The sequence below is a fragment of the Hypanus sabinus genome, chromosome 5 (assembly GCF_030144855.1).
Source record: "Hypanus sabinus isolate sHypSab1 chromosome 5, sHypSab1.hap1, whole genome shotgun sequence".
Classification (NCBI taxonomy): Eukaryota; Metazoa; Chordata; class Chondrichthyes; order Myliobatiformes; family Dasyatidae; genus Hypanus; species Hypanus sabinus.
In genome coordinates, this window is record NC_082710.1 from 70,711,025 (window position 1) to 70,728,877 (window position 17,853).

At 39.5% G+C, this 17,853-nt stretch overlaps 1 protein-coding gene across 3 annotated transcripts in view; it reads left to right on the top strand.

The window, feature by feature from the left end:
* Positions 1-5,601: 5,601 nt before the first annotated feature.
* Positions 5,602-17,853, top strand: part of LOC132394236 (methylcytosine dioxygenase TET2-like) — a 177,747-nt gene continuing 165,495 nt past the window's right edge. For 2 of the 3 annotated variants that reach the window (XR_009512229.1, XM_059970114.1), the window contains exons 1-2: positions 5,602-5,941; positions 6,251-6,304. The gene's annotated coding sequence lies outside the window, so the exon portion shown is untranslated. The remainder of the gene's footprint in view (positions 5,942-6,250; positions 6,305-17,853) is intronic. The other variant, XM_059970115.1, reaches the window with a different exon arrangement.

Here is a 17,853-nt window from a genome sequence, read left to right on the forward strand (position 1 = left end):
TTGCCATGGTGATCACAGACTCACAACTACAGTAATACAGATTTGCCATGGCGATCGCAGACTCACAACTACAGTAATACAGATTTGCCATGGTGATCACAGACTCACAACTACAGTAATACAGATTTGCTATGGTGATCACAGACTCACAACTACAGTCATACAGTTTTGCCATGGCGATCACAGACTCACAACTACAGTAATACAGAATTGCCATGGTGATCACAGACTCACAACTACAGTAATACAGATTTGCTATGGTGATCACAGACTCATAACTACAGTAATACAGATTTGCCATGGTGGTCGCAGACTCACAACTACAGTAATACAGATTTGCCATGGAGACCACAGACTCACAACTACAGTCATACAAAATTGCCAGGATGGTCGCAGACTCACAACTACAGTAATACAGATTTGCCATGGTGATCACAGACTCACAACTACAGTACATTCAGATTTGCCATGGTGATCGCAGACTCACAACTACAGTAATACAGAATTGCCATGGTGGTCGCAGACTCACAACTACAGTAATACAGATTTGCCATGGAGACCACAGACTCACAAATACAAACTTGTACCTGGCAATAATTGAGCAGTATTTTTTGTATTCTTGTTGAGTTGATGTATTCTTTCTGCAGTAAGATCTTTACCTTTCCCATCTGTGAGGTGAATGTAAGTGTACAAATGGAGGTAATGGCGTTATATTGCTACTCTGCCATTTTTTGACCGATGCAACCGCAAATTAATTGCCAACACTAGATGGCAATCTACTGTTCAACCAGCAAGTTGTACCTATGGCACCTTGCGAAAATGAACATGACTGAATCAAGTCAAATCATAATGTGTAAGATAAAATTGATCTTCCTCCTAAACAATCAACCAGAGATATCATGCTTAAAATCAGGAAAATAAGTGATTATTGCAATTACATATATTTCAACACATAAGCTGAAAACCTATTGGTCCAGATCACATTTGTATGAATAACTAGTGTCAGTATATTTGCTAGCATCACATTATTTCTGGTTTACTATTGATTACATTCAATATAGGTTGTATGAATGCTTTAGCTCTATGGTATCCTGGCCAATATCTAACACAGGAAAACAGGTGGAAATGGTCATCTCACACTTTGCTTTTTAAGAATCCTTCATGGATAATTGAATGCCATGTATCCCTCACATCCCTCCTTCCATGCAAAAGCACTCCTTGGCAACATTGTTCTTTGAGATGCTCTGGACTTGTTGAAAAGTGTTTGGCAGCCAGTGCAGTTAACCTTGCAATCCCTCTGTACTAACAGCAAGGGACTAGGGTCTCAATCAGGAGAGCTGTCTTGCAGACTAAGCAAGTGAATGACTGATGTTGTCGTCCTCTCAGAATTAGCTGATAGAGACAATGGGCAAAACACTACCATCACAGGTCCTGATATATCCGCTGTCACAGGTAGGAGAGGGGGCAGCACTGCAGTGTACAAGAAGCAGGGAATAGACCTGGGAATTGTCGATATTGACACTAGACCCCAGAAACCAAATTTTATCAGGTCAAACATGAGCAAGAAACCATCTGCTAAAGGCATAAGACCATAAAATATAGAGCAAAAGTAGGCCATTCAGCCAATCGAGTCTGCTCCACCATTCAATCACGGGCTGATCCAATTTTTCCAGTCATTCCCACACCTCTGCTTTCACTCCATACCCTTTGATGCCCTGGCTAATCAAGAACCTAACTATCTCTGAAAGGCAACTTACTCAGTTGATGACTCTGTGCTCTGCCATATTGAGCAATACCTGGAAGGAGACTGAAAGTTGCAATGATACAGAATGTAGTCTGGGTTCAACAATTTCTACCTGGTTTGGGAGCACTACCTCAGACATACAGCTGGTTAAGTTTTGAATAATATACCTGTCAAAATTGAATTGTGGCACTTACTGATTAAATCAATGTGAGGGATATGTTTCATCCACATTCTATTTTGGTAGATATATCTGCCCATGATAGCCAAACCTGGCTAATTATGCCCAATTACTCTCAGTCATGAACAAATAAGGAAAGGTATTGACAATCATGCTCAACATAAAGGAAAGTGGGTTGATCAGTCATGCAAGCTTCATAACAGCAGAACATGAGTTCCTTGGGGCAGGTATTTATTAGGCCCAATCAGCTTCAGCTTCTTCATCAATAATTTTCCTTCCAGCATGAGGCCACAATTGAGCCTGTTCATTGATGATAGTAAAACATTCAATCCTATTGTCAGTTCTTCAGCAAATGAAGCAACTTATACCTGTATGCATCAAGACCTACACATTGTTCATGTGCTGACTGATAGGTTTCACATAACGTTTGTACCACAAAAGCATCAGTCATTGATCATCTTCAACAAGAGAGCATCTGACCACTTCTTCTTGATATTTAACTGACATTACCACATTCTCTAGTATAGACATCTTAAAGGATACCTTTAGAGACATCTACTATCAAAAAGGAGAAGAGAAGCAAGTACGTGGGAATGCCACCACTTTGTTGTTTCCTTCCAAACTGCACACCATCCAGATATGGAAATATACCATTACTGTTTCATTACTGGGTTGAAATCCAGGAATGCCCTGTCCAACAGCACTGTGGGGAGGACTACGACAACCATGCTTACGTAACATCACATTTTCTGGGACAGTTAGCAATGGGAAAAAAAGGATGGCCTTCCTAACAATGCCCAGATCCCAATAAAAACTGTACAGACTCATTTCAATCACAACAGAGAATAACTATATTCAGTAGTAAAGCTATCTAAAGGATATTTTTTATGAATTGTAAAGGCTTTGAAATGCATATAACCATGGGGATATATGATAAAGTAATAACCTACTTGCTTTGGTTCCCAAGCTTGTTTCAATGTGCTTTTATAACCTTACCATTGAGATTTATATTGCATGAAAAACACAGCCTCTGCCATTAATAGCAAAGCCATATTTCCCTTCGCTAATTATGTTAAAGTATGCTCAGTGATTCCAGTATTTATTTTTCATTGCCCAGTTTACTCATCTTGTTCCAGTACTGCCCCAAACCAATTCCATCTCATCATGTTGCCCATACTAGACTTATCCTTACTGACCTACATGTCCTCATTGGCCACTTCAAGCCTCATTCCTCTTTTTCCCTACAGTTTCCTCCAGGTTCTCACTGAGTCTGACACATGCCTGATTTCTTTTCTTCATCATTAGTGAATATTTCTCCACCATTGTAATTAAAATCCCTCCCTAAACTCCTCCATTTTTCCAAGAGTTTATCTCATCAAAACATTCTCACAGTCCATTTATCCAACCAATGTTTTGGGTTGTCATTCCCAGTGTTTTGACACTAATTTCACATCCACTCCAAATCACCAAGAAGTAACTTGACAAGATTCTGTTTTGAAACGACTACTTGTAAAGTATTCTTGAGCAATCTTATATATGTTAAGAAAGTAGTTCAAAAAAGTAGTGAGGGATTGTTCATGGGTTCAATGTCCATTCATAAATCTGATGGCAGAAGGGAAGAAGTTGTCCCTAAAGCATTGATTATGTGCCTTCAGGCTCCTGTACCTCCCTGATGGTAGCAATGAGAAGAGGGCATATGTTGGGTAATGGGGTCCTATATTCTGAATGCTTGTGAATCCATCACTCTTTCAGCCTTTACACACTTTCACACATCACTCCTCCATGCTTTTGACCCTACTGATGAACCCACATCCTGTTGAGCTGCCACATTTGTAACCATATTAAGCTACCCAGATGGAATATGCGGTGTTACTGCTCTAACCTGAGGTTGGCCTCATCACAGCAATAGAGAAGACCATAAACAGACCTTATATGCTAATCATTAAATGTAGCTCTCCCACATTTACTGTGACTAAATTATTTTTCCATGAAAATAAATAATTATATTGCTGCCATCATTGCTTCAACTCCCCCTCTAGTAAAGAAAGAGCACCAGCTTCTTGCAGCCATTAAATCATTAGAATTGTTTTTTGATTTAACACTTGTTTTAAGACAATTGCCCATGTGTCATGAATCTGAAACAGATTTTCCTGATTTGTTCAGTGGCTTAAAAACTAATGTAAGGTAACCAATGACAGGGGAGCTCTCATGACAGAATGGGGAGGGAGGACTTTAGCAATTAAATTAGCTGTTTGGATTTCTTAAATCCTTTCTGAATTTTTGTTTATTGGCTTGTGGGTTTCATGACAAAATAGAGAAGGTGGAATGGTGTGTTGGAGGGGGCTTGTGTAAAAGAGGAATACACTGAGATTGTACTCTAATCAAGATCAACAAATATTTGTTTCTCCATTATCAGTCAAAAAATATGCAACCAATATTGTAAGATTAAAGTCTACCAATTAAACTGCATAGAAACACCTTTAACATCTTCAAAAATAGTGTCATGGAAGCTTTCTGCCAGGGTGTAATAGATATGTAAATTTACATTCAGAAGCTGTCAATAAATGTCACCCTTTTGAAATTGAGAATGTGAAGTTTATCTTATTGAAATTTTCTACTTTTGCAAATGAAGTTTGATTTCATGTTTGGTTCAGAAGTTGTCTTTCAGTGCAGTCTACCAGGCAATAAGGGTGTATTGTGTTTGATTCTCTTTGTGAAATCTTGTAAGAGATTTTTGTGAGGGAGATGCATCTGTTCTTTTTAAATAGAGTGCCCTTTAAAACTAAATCAAATTGACATGTGTTGTGCCTTGCCTTATAGATTAACCCTGTAATTTAAAGTCAGAGAAAAGAGCTTCAGAAAGTTAGAAAGCATTTCCCATCCCCCACTCTACATGGACAAAATCTCCATTTTGCTTGGAGCACTCTCTCTCCAGTTAGCTGATGGGGGTGGTGCACTCCATTCAGAGTCAACAAATGTCACACTGGTTTGGTGGGATAAGGAGCAAGAAGGCAGCAAGGCACAGTATAAAGCTGTGCCAGAACTCAGGCTGAGCAGATTATGGCCTGATATAAACCACCTGTTCTCTTAGAGCAAAGAAAAGTAAAGGCAGCATCAACATGAGACTTGTGTTAACACATGAACACTTAAATGGGGAAAAAAGCACACACTAATATTTGTTTTTATTTATGAAATATAAACATGCATTCAGTTTTCAGAGAAATAGCAGCAAATTTCAAGGTGCTAAATGGGAGGTATATGATTGGCATATGATCAGTAGGTGATGGTTGGATAGTGTACGCATTTGCACCATTTATTCAGCAGGTCCACATATGTGCTTTAGGGTTGAATCTGTATTGCTGGAACACTGACACATGCCTGCAGTCACTGAGTTCATTCATTTGACCTACTGGAAATTAGGTAGGAATTTTAGAAGTAGTGAAAGACGATGGCAAAAAGGTTATTAAGAAAGAAACAGGGTGTTCTGGAAAACCTTAAAACTATTAATGAGTGGCAGTCAGTTAAATGATATGTTTTATTAGCCTGAGAAACCTGGCTATGGGTGACTGATGAGAGTTGCGTGTGGCAATAGAAGCAGCGAGCACTCCTTCTCCGCGCCGATCCACTCCAGGATTTCATTTCAACCTGACGAGTGCTCACTATTGTGCAGTTAGAAATCATAGGTCCTTTGTGTTTAAGGACCTGGTGGGGAAATGATTTACAACTACCCAAACAAGCAAAGCTATCTTCCTGACAGTGTCTTCACTGGATGAAGCACATGCTAGTCACGTCCACACTTGGAGCCGGGGTAGAGCAACATTGGGGTTTCGTTGTCGATGATAATAGATGTCAGACCGTCATCTGAATACTGATGCGGAGGCTAGTCTGCGTTCGTAGAGGAGCAGAAGGAAGCAAGATGGCTGCCCGTTAGGATTTGTTTGAAAGGGGAGAGATTGCACTTTGCTGGATTTCTGCGGCGCTGAGGGACATACTGACACTCAAGCGATCTTTATGTACCAGTAAGATCTTACGTTTCGTATTTTGCTGTTTTCTTTGAAGTAGGAGTATATAAAAAAATTACTTTGCACGATGTCATGAAAGAAGGGAAAAGGTGGGGGTGTGCAGAAAATTAGTCAAAGCTTCTCCAACATGGCTGACAATATTACTTTGATTAAAAATACTAATGCAGTATTTGCATTTTGATATATTTGAAATTAACTTATTTGTAATATTGTGGACTGCTTTCATCATGTGATATGTTTCATTTTAAGCTAAGGAAAACTTACGTGATCAGTTTTATCCTTATGTAGATTTTTTTCCTCTTTTAGGTTTGAATTGTTTTTGTCAGAGCACAGTAAAGGGATAGTGGTACCGTGGAACAGGTACTGTGTTTACACCTCCCTGATGTGTGTTGTTAAACTCAATAACACCAATTAATATTTTTTCTTAAAATTGTCATTTGTGATGTTTACAGTGAAACCATTCCTCCCAAATGCTGTGAAAGTAAAGTTTAATTAAATAAAGGAATTTAAAATGATACAGATAAGATGCTGGTTGTTATGTACTGATTACTTTGACCTTTTTTGGTTTATTTTTCGTTTGTTTAATGACTGTCAATTAGACATAAAAGCAGAAGTAACGAAAGATCTCAAGGACTGCAAGGTCAGAGGCAGCAAGGGAAACAAAATATAATCCTGTTGCACCATTAGACCAGAGGGAGATTTTTAGTACGCTCCCCAGTCTCTCAGCAACTGGCAATTTCCAAAAAGCCCTGTGTTGCTAATATCAGTGCCACAGACTGATAACGGTTGCACACAGCCATGGCAAAGGACTGCTTGTAAACTGGAATTTTCATGCTGCAGTAGGGTGCTGCTGTCTTGCTAAACTGCCTGGTCATGTGTGTGTATATACTGTTTTGGAAGGGTTTTAAGATGTCTCATTGCCCGTATATCATAGTGTGGACTGGCATCTGCATGCTGTATCTTAATTAAATTGAGAATGAGTAGTAAATGGGCAGAAAAGGTCAGTTTTCGAAAGGGGGGGGGGGGGTTGCAGCAAAATACCCAAAAGGGAATGTAAAAAGGAGCCTTTTTCAGTGAATGGAAGTTTTTTGTTATACAGTATGAAATTCCTCCACTGCCCCAGCAAACAAGTCACTATCAGTTGTTTTTAGCTTATTGAGAAGGATAAATAGCCATTAGGATTAGCATTTTAATTGCCTCCTTGAATGTTTGTAGCACATGAATAAAACATGTATTTTGTGTATTTGAATTGTGTATTCTCCAGATTCAGCTTTCACTTCAAATTTGGAATTAGTTGTGTAAATTGTGAAATTTGTCAAGAAGGTGGTGTGTTGATGTCAGAATGAAGTGAATGAAGCCGTGTGGTTGAAATGAAGAAGCACAGGGATAGAGTTAACTGATACAACAAGTACCAAACTTGCAGCAAACCGGCACATGTAAAACATAGCATGGAAATGAGGATTATATCGAACCAGGTTTTTGAGTTGCCCACCTCTGAGTTTGTTTAAATTGGATTAAAGCACCTGCACTGTAGAGGAAAAAGTAACTTAAGGAGCACTCACTGCACCTCTTGTAAAGGCAAAATTCAGAATCATAGTTTTTAAAGTTCTTCAATAATATGGAAAAAAAATAGAAAATGCTTCAAGTCTCTTTGCCCAGATGCAAAATGTAACTTTAATATAATAACCATATAACAATTACAGCACGGAAACAGGCCACCTCGGCCCTTCTAGTCCGTGCCGAACATTTACTCTCACCTAGTCACACTGGCCCGCACTCAGCCCATAACCCTCCATTCCTTTCCTGTCCATATACCTATCCAATTTTACTTTAAATGGCAATACTGAACCTGCCTCTACCACTTCTACTGGAAGCTCATTCCACACAGCTACCACTCTCTGAGTAAAGAAATTTCCCCTCATGTTACCCTTAAACTTTTGCCCCCTCATGTCCTCTTGTTTGAATCTCCCCTACTCTCAATGGAAAAAGCCTATCCATTTCAACTCTCTCTATCCCCCTCATAATTTTAAATACCTCTATCAAGTCCCCCCTCAACCTTCTACGCTCCAAAGAATAGAGAACTAACTTGTTCAATCTTTCCCTGTAACTTAGGTGCTGAAACCCAGGTAACATATCTGTTGTATAATGAAGCCTTCTATAACAGTAAGATATAATGAGATATGCAGAGCTGGCCATTTGATAAACAGCTAATTCTTTGAGCTGTAATGATATTTGCTTGTATTTATTAGAAAATGATGTTACTGTGGCAAGGGAATCTGGTCACTTGAGCCAAAAGTGCTGCTGTTTTAAACAGGATTTTTTCCCCTTTAAGAAGTTGTTTACATAAGTTGAGTGGGTTTTCCATTTTGATAGCAATTCATAGACAGTGAAGTACAGTGGAACCTCAAGGTGCTTTATTATATTGTGATTTCAGATGCACCATGTCACAACCCTGACTGGAAGCAAATAAATATTTTTTCCCTGTAAAACACTCTCCACCATGTTAAGTAAAAGTAGAATTGGAACTTTGATTTTTGCAAATAAAGCAACCAATTTGTGCACAGCAAGCATTCAGAAACAGCACAGTAATTGTAAACAGAAAGTATGTTTTAAATAGTGCTGCTATCATTCTTTGATGCTGGGGTGAGAAATTTGAACTTGTAACGTGGATCTTTAGCGAAGTTATGAGAGAGGTGAGTACCAGTTGCTGTAAGTAAGCAGCTCATGGTGGATTACATGAAAGTGTGATGAAGTATGTTAAAACAAATTATGGAGTATAATATGTAATGGTTCATTTTTTGATGCTACAGACTTTGTCCTTTACACTGGTAGCACAGTGGTTAACAATACAGGCAATCTGGGTTCAATTCCCATTGTTGCCTGCCACCATGGGGTGGTCACGTTCACCCCATGACCACCTTGGTTTTCTCCAGGTGCTCCGGTTTCCTCCCATCTTCCAAAGATGTACCATTTGGTAGGTTAATTGGCTATTGTAAGTTGTCCTGTGATCAGGCCAGGATTTAATTAAGGGATTACCTAGGCAGGTGTGGCTTGAAGGTTTGGAAGGGCCTACTCTGCATTATATGTCAATAAATAATTAGTTAAAAGTTTTGCCCGGGATGATCACGATGAAGTTTTATACACAGATTATTGTCTTGTACCCTCCTCTCTGTACTATAATGCTGAGTACTAAACCATCCATTCATGTTAAAATAAAGACTAATACTATTTCAAATGGGTATCAATAGGCGTCTTGGTGAAAGAATGCAGAAATAGCAAGTGCTTGGTGTTTGTTTTGACAAGAGAATTTTCAAGACGTTATTGAATAACAGCTGTAAGTATGAACATGAGGTGTGTAGCACTAAAGTTCCCATTCCACTCAGCAGTGGGAAAGAGCCATGAATGTATCTCACGACAGGCATTCTTCATAGTGCACTCTGAGCCCATCCATGGACAGTGTCAAACAGCTATGAACTAGGAGTAAGTGTTTAGTACTAATTAAATATGACTGTTAGTATTAGCTCTCTTTTCTATCCAGTCCCTCAGCACTGTTCTTTCTTCCTTACTCAGTCTTTTTAATTTTTCCTTTTTTCCCACTTATTTAAATGTAGATAAAACTTCCTCATTTGATCAATCCATTTTTTTTAAACTAGGTCTATTTCATTGCTATGGCTTGCTGCCAGACTGCTCTGCAGCCACCTTGCTAATTGCAATTTGTTCTGGCTTTGAACCTTTGGGATATCTTATTGTATCTTAGCTAGTGAGGTGTATTTGAAGGATTAACTTTGAAGGGTTGATATAGGAAATTTTCATCTAGTTCATGAAGAAAATGTCACAACAGCAAATAAAAATGAGTGTACCAAGATGTTTTCAACGATTTTAGCTGGGAGATTGATTTTAGCATAGAAACTTCTTTACCAACTTCAAAAATAGTGTTATGGGAGCTTTTGCATTTATTTAACTGGCAGATCAAGCATCAGTTTAAAGTCTTATAGAAAGCTGGCATCTCTAATGATACAGTATTGCAAGGAGATTTTCAGGGTAAATGTTTATCTTTAATTCAGAATCAAATATGCAACCAATGAATGTTGTTGCAACGAAAGTCTGATGGAATTTATAAACCAGGAAGATCATGCTTTTGCCAGATGATTGCCCAGATGGGAGGGAAAATGACCCCAAGCAAATCAAATTAATCTCCCACGGCATTCTTTTGGCACTTAAGGTGGTTGTAGGTGTGGGGAATACAACAGCAGTGAATCTGTGAACACTGCATGGCTGTGTGGTGGCTGTCACTTTGTTGTCCTGCTCACCAGCATGTCTCTGGGAATGGAGGAGCTGTATTTGGACTGAATAAGCATGGATAATCTTTTGTGTTGGCTGACTATATACATTCACCGAGCTGCTGCTGCTCAGCCTGTACCCCTTTGATTTTTTTCCCCATGAACTCTCATATGAATCTTTGCTGGAAACAGATTTTAAATCTTGGACAAAAAAGTAGGCCAATTGCAGCTAAGAAGGAACTCATTTCCCCAAAGTACAGTGTGGTATATTTGCTTATGATATGTGTTAATGACCTACAGACAGCTCATGTCACATAGGGGCCATGTGTAGTCTGCATGGTTTTAAACTCCTGGATGTCATTATAGATGGTGCTTATCAGATCTACAAATCTGGTTCACAGACCATGTTCAAATATACTACAAATGACAATTAAAGATAGGTTAAACAATTGATCTCAATGCACTGCAGAAGAGAAGGGTGATCTTAAGAAACACTTGAAAGATTCTATTGCAATTAGTGATTACTACCACTGACCGAAGGATCTGAAGACTAGTTAGGGAAAGGAAATGGCACAGTAGTGAAATCTCTGTGTACAAGTGAAATGGTAAATCTGCCAGGCAATGATAAGTGCAGGAAGAAACAAGCAGTGGTAGTCTTTAGAACAGAGAACAAAGTTTGTTACAAGGAATTAAACCTGCAGGAGTGTGTATAGGAAAGATAAGTTTTCAGTGTAGTGTTATTGTACAGATGAGAAGTGGAGCAAAATAGCAACATACCTGGTACTTTGAGGGTTTATCCAGATGTTGCATCTTGGGTGAATTCCTAAACCAACGTGTGGCAAGATAAGTTTGTATTTGATATAATTGTCAAACAGATTCAGTTCTGGTTGTTTAAACATCTAAAAGTTCAATCTGCCATGAAAATCTGCAGTTTTGATAGAAATGGCAACAGAAATGTCCATCAGGCACAAAATGGTATTCATTTATGGTCAGAAGGCAACACTGAGATAACATGCCTGAAAAAAGGTCAGTTAAGGTGCATGTAAGTGGCACCAATTTTTGTTGCTATTGCAAAGGCAGCTGATCACTGCTGTTTTGAGGAAAAGTTTTGGTCATACCAGAAGAAAGGATGTGTGGTGATGACTTGTTGGTCCAAGCAGAATATCTAAGTAGACTTGTTACCATGGTGACTCCATTTAGAGAGAAGAAATTTATTCAGGAAAATATGGAAAGACTTTGAATAATATCAATACTAATTTTGAAGTAGACCTGTGTAGTATCTAGCCACTGGCAGAAAGGGCAGGAAGCAGCAAGATTTCAAGATAAAATTGCCTGTAAGTGATCAAGCTGTAGTAGTACAATAGTACATCTTGGTTTTATCATCAGTCGAGGTAGCATCAACCTCTGACAGAAAGTGCAGTTAGGATCATAACATTATTAGATGAAGTACTCAAGGTGCAATGGTCAATGTTGTGCATTGTATTATGTTGGCCAGTGACTGGATATGTTATTAGTTCTAACTGCCTATACAGAGCAACAGGCATTACTGGGAAATGTTTTCTGTGGGCTGAAACCAGCATGAGGTTGTACGTTGGCGATGCAGCATGAAGTTTAAAAAGAGCTCGGGAGCTTTCAACTTTCTTTCAGTGAGCAGAAATCAGCATAGTGCCAATTTAAAAAAAAGAGTTGTAAGTGGAGCGGCCATTGTCGGAGTGGTCCCGCTTTGGCTCACCAGGTTTAGGCAAGAACAAGCTTGGACAAGCACAAGTAGCAGTTCTAAGTAAATAAGTAAGAAAGATTCCTGTAACTTTTTTTTCTATTTGTACATAACTAGTGCACTGAGAATGAACCTGGAGGCAGTGTTCCTTGCATAAGATATGGAAAATTTGAGACCCCTGCAGTCTCCCTGATAACTACATCTGCACAAAATGCACCAAGCTGCAGCTCCTTACCGATCGTGTTAAGGAACTGGAGCTACAGCTTGATGATCTTTGGCTCATATGGGGGGAGAAAAAGATGATAGGTAGGAGCTACAGAGAGGTAGTCACCTCTAAGCTGCAGGAGGGAGGTAGCTGGGTAAATGTCAGGAGAGGAAAAGGAATAGACAGCCAGTGCAGAGCACTCCTGTGCCTGTTCCCCTTAAAGCCTTAAATATACATAAAGACTTGGTCTCCAAATTGCAACATGAGGTTGAAGAGGCACTCCAAAATGGCAATGTTGCGATAATCATGGGGAATTTCAGTCTGCTTAGTGCCAAGAGGGAATTTGTAGAATGCCTACAAGATGGCTTTCTAGAGCAGCTTGTGGTTGAGCACTTTAGAATGGCAATTCTGGATTAGGTATTATGCACTGACCCAGATTTGATAGGGAAACTTAAGGTAAATGAACCCTTAGGACATAGGGATCATAATATAATGGAATTCACTCTGCAGTTCAAGAAGGAGAAGATAAAATCAAATGTCATTATTACCATTAGAGTAAAGGGAATTACAAAAGCAGGAGAGAGGCACAGGCTTAAGTTGATTGGAAGGGGACACTAGCAGGGATGACAGAACAGCAGTGGCTGGGAGAAATTCAGAACGTGCAGGAAAGATGCACTCGAAAGAGGAAGAAATACTCTAAAGGAAGGCTTGGGCAACTGTAGCTGACAAGGGAACAAAAAGATATTTAAAAATAAAGCAAAAGAAAGGGCAACACACACACAATGCTGGTGGAACGCAGCAGGCCAGGCAGCATCTATAGGGAGAAGCACTGTTGACGTTTCAGGCCGAGACCCTTCATCAGGACTAACTGAAAGAAAAGATAGTAAGAGATTTGAAAGTAGTGGGGGGAGGGGAAAATGCGAAATGATAGGAGAAGACTGGAGGGGGTGGGGTGAAGCTAAGAGCTGGAAAGGTGATTGGTGAAAGTGATACAGAGCTGGAGAAGGGAAAGGATCATGGGGCGGGAGGCCTAAGGAGAAAGAAAGGGGGAGGGGAGCACCAGAGGGAGATGGAGAACAGGCAGAGTGATGGGTAGAGGGGAAAAAAAACTAAATAAATCAGGGATGGGGTAAGAAGGGGAGGAGGGGCATTAATGGAACTTAGAGTAGTCAATGTTCATGCCATCAGGTTGGAGGCTACCCAGTGCTATATAAGATGTTGTTCCTCCAACCTGAGTGTGGCTTCATCTTGAAGGGCATATAATACAGCAAAATTTAATGGGATGGTTTTAAAAACCAACCAAAGGCAACTAAAAAATCATAGAGAGAAAAGATGAAAATTGAAGGTATGGTAACTGATAATATAAAAGAGGATGCAATAAGATTTTTATTAGATAAATGAAGAATAGAAAGACGAGAATGGATATTGGAACGCTTGAAAATGACACTGGACAAGTAGTAATGGGGGACAAAGTATCAGTGGAGAAACATAATAAATATTTTGCATTAGTCTTCACTGTGGAAGACATTAGCAGAATGCCAGAAAGGTAAGAGTGTTAGGGGGGCAGAAGTGAGTGTTGTTGCTGTTACTATGGAGAAGGTGCTTGGGAGGCAGAAAGCCATAAAGGTAGATAAATCATTTAGGCCAAATGGACTAAGTGACATATCTCAGGGATCTGAAAGGTAGTTAAAGAGCTTGTGGAAGAATTAGTAATGATCTTTCAAGAATCAATAAATTCTGGAATTTATCAGATTTGGGAGGACTGGAAAATTGCAAATGTCACTCCACTCTTTAAGAAGGGAAGGGGTAGAAGAAAGGAAATTGTTGGCCAGTAAGGCTGACTTCAGTGGTTGGGAAGACTTTGGAGTCAATTATTATGGATGAGGTTTCTGGGTACTTGGAGGCACATGATAAAATAGGCCAAAGTCAGCACAGTTTATTTAAGGGGAAAGCTTGCCTGACAAATCTGTTGGAATTCTTTGAGGAATTAACAGGCAGGATAGACAGGTAAGTCAGTGGATGTTGTTTACTTGTATTTTCACATGATATTATGGGAAAGATACTAGCATGGATGGAAGATTGGCTAACTGGAAGGAGGCAAAGAGTGGGAATAAAGTGGGTCTTTTCTGATTGTCTGCTGATGACTAGTGGTGTGCTATGGGTTGGTGTGGGGACCACTTTTCACATTGTATGCCAGTGATTTGGATGAAAGAATTGATGGCTCTGCTGCCAAGCTTGTGGATGATATGAAGATAGGTGGAAAGGTAGGTAGTGGGATGAAGCTAGGAGTCTGCAGAGGACTTAAACAGATTGAAGGAATGGGCAAAAAGGTGGAAGTTGGAATTTAATATAGGGAAGTGCATGGTCTTCTTGCACTTTGGCACAAGGAGTAAAGGCATGGACTATTTTTTAAATGGATAGAAAATTCAACAGTCAGAGGTGCGGAGGGATGGAAATCCTTATGCAGCAAGGCAGATGCATTGTTAGCATTCATTTTGAGAGGACCAGAATATAAAGCAAGAATGTAACACTGAAGCTTTAAAAGACATTGGTCTAATGCCATTTGGAGTATGTGAGCAGTTTTGGGCCCCTTGCTTAAGAAAAGATGTATTCACATTGGAGAGGGTCCAGAGGAGATTCATGAGGATGAAAAGGCTAACATATGAGGAGCATTTGATGGCTCTAGGCCTGTGCTCACTGGAGTTTAGATGAATGGTGGGTGGGGGGGGGGGGGAAGCTCATTGAAATCAATTGAATATTGAAAGTTTTAGATAAAGTGGATGTGGAGAGGATGTTTCCTACAGTGGAGAAGTCTAGGATGAGAGGACACAAGCTCAGAATTGAGGGGCATCCATTTGGAACAAAATGAAGAATTTATTTAACCAGAGGGTAGTGAATCTGTGAAATTCACTGCCACAGACATCTGTGCAGATCAAGTCATGTATATCTTTTAAGGTGGAGGTTGATAGCTTTGTGATTAATCAGTATAACAGGTTATGGGAAGTAGGCAGGGGAATGGGGTTGAAAGCGATAATAAATCAGTCATGATGGAATTCCATGAGCATCACTTGAAGGTTGGACAAATTCTAATTTGGATGTGCAATCCACTTTAGAATAAAAAAAGGAGTTGTGCATTAATCATGGATTTCTGAAGAAGAAACCCTATGCCCCTCCACCTCACGTCATGCACAGAATTTTATCTTTAGACAAGTTATGTTTAGAACATTCTTCAATTATAAGCTCAAAGGGATTTCCAGCTTCATACAGTGCCTATAAAAAGTATTCACCACCCCTCATCCCTGGAAGTTTTCATGTTTTATTGTTTTACCACATTGAATCACAGTGGATTTAACTTGGCTTTTTTTTTGACAGTGATCAACAAAGAAAGATCTCTACAAAATGATCTAAATTAATTATAAATACAAAACACAAAATAATTGGTCATATTAGTATTCACCCCCTTCTAGTCAGTATTTAGTAGATGCACCTTTGGCAGCAGTTACAGTCTTGAGTCTGTGTGGATAGGTCTCTATCAGCTTTGCACATCTGGACACTGCAATTTTTCTTTACAAAATGCTTCATTACAAAACTGCTCAATCTCTGTCAGATTGCATAGGGATTGTGGGTGAACAGCCCCTTTCAAGTTCTTTTCAATTGGATTGAGGTCTGGAGTCGCTCCAGGACATTAACTTTGTTTGTTTTTAAGCCATTCCTATGTGGTTTTGGCTTTATGCTTGGGGTCATTGTCTTGCTGGAAAAGAAATCTTCTCCCAAGTTGTAGTTCTCTTACAGACTGCATCAGATTTTCCTCCAGGATTTCCCTGTATTTTGCTGCATTCATTTTGCCCTCTACCTTCACAAGCTTTCCAGAGCCTGCAGCAGTGAAACATCCACCACCATGCTGTGTGGTGTTCAGCTTACACCAAACATAGCGTTTAGTCTGTTGGCCAAGTGGCTCAATTTTGGTTTCATCAGATGATAGAACCTTCCAGCTGACTTCAGAGTATCCCACATGCCTTCTGGCAAACTCTGCCCAAGGTTTCCTAAGTTTCTTTTCCGACAGTGGCTTTCTCTTTGCCACTCTCCCATAAAGCTGCGACTAGTGAAGCACCTGGGCAACAGTTGTGGTATGCACAGTCTCTCCCATCTTAGCCACTGAAGCTTATAAGCCCTCCAGAGTTGTCAAAAGCCTCTAGGTGGCTTCCCTCACTAGTCCCCTTCTTGCATAATCGCATAGTTTTTGAGGACTGCCTGATCTAGGCAGATTTACAGTAGCGCCATGTTCTTTCCATTTCTTGATAGACTTAACTGTACTCCAAGGGGTTTTCAGTGACTTGGAAATTGTCTTGTATTCATCTCCTGACTTGTTCTTTTCAGTAACCTTTTCAGAGTTTCTTTTGTCTTCATGGTGTAGTCTTTGCCAGGATACTCACCCGGAGTTGGACCTTCTAGCTACAGGTGTATTTTTACTATAGTCATTTGAAACACCTTGACTGCACAGAGATCTTTTAACTAATTATGTGAGTTCTAAAGCCAATTGGCTGCACCAGTGGTGATTTAGTGTTAAATATTAAAGAATTATTAAAGAAAAGTGAATAGTTATGCAATCAATTATTTATGTTTTGTAGATATGTTTGTAGAGATCACTTTGTAGATATCTGTTTTCACTTTGATACGAAAGAGTTTCTTTACGTTTATCAGTTTCAAAAAAGCCAAATTAAATCCACTGCAATTCAGTGTTATAAAGCATGTAAACTTCTGCCGGGGGGTGGGGGGGGGGTGAATACTTTTTATAGGCACTGTGTGTTGGTCATGTCTCTAAAGTTTGTCGAGAGTGGAGAATGAAACCACTAAAGAAACTCCAAGGGCATTAAAGTGGGCTGAAATCACTTACAAGAGCTTGCATTGCTTTAAAAAAAACAACTGCAGCAACAGTTTTGAAGACTATATTGGCACTAATTCTGTAGTTCACTTAGGGGATAACACAGAATATAGAATATAAATTTTAAGAATAGACTGATTTTTCCAAAATTGGGTATATTTGAAATGTTGAAACCAAACAATGGGCTTCATTCCACCTCTCCTCTATTTGGAGACTTTGAGGGGCACAATACGTATACCGACACAGACAGATACACACACACACATTTGTCTGTAAGTGTTCTTAAGGAAGAACACTTGAGGGGGGGGCAGGGGACATTTTTTCCCAAGATTCAATTTTAACCATGAATCAACATTTAGTTAACTTCCTTTTCAAGTATTGGACACACCACATTCTAGCATTAGATTCACCCCAGCAGAGCTGTTGATGGAGTGCAGAGTTCAAAAGGGTGCAGGAGATGGCAGTTAAAATAAAAACATTTTGCTCTCCATCTTAGCAAATTATTAGGAAAAGGCAAAGAGAATAATTTCTAGAAGTGTGAGTAAATGATTAAGGCACAAAGAGGTCATATGGTGTTATGAATAAATGGTACTAAAGAACATAAAGAAGGAAAGGTCAGAAATATCCATGTTGACTAGTTTCAGCAAGAGGCATAGAAGAGCATTGAGAAAATGTGATAATGGTGTTAGACTAGTTGGACATAAAACTAACTATTGAGGAGGATACACAGGTCAAAAATGATCTGAGTCAAGATGGCCCATCATCTGAGACCTCAGCATTGTAAAGAATGTGCCAGAGTCGAAAACACCTAGCTAACTGAACCTG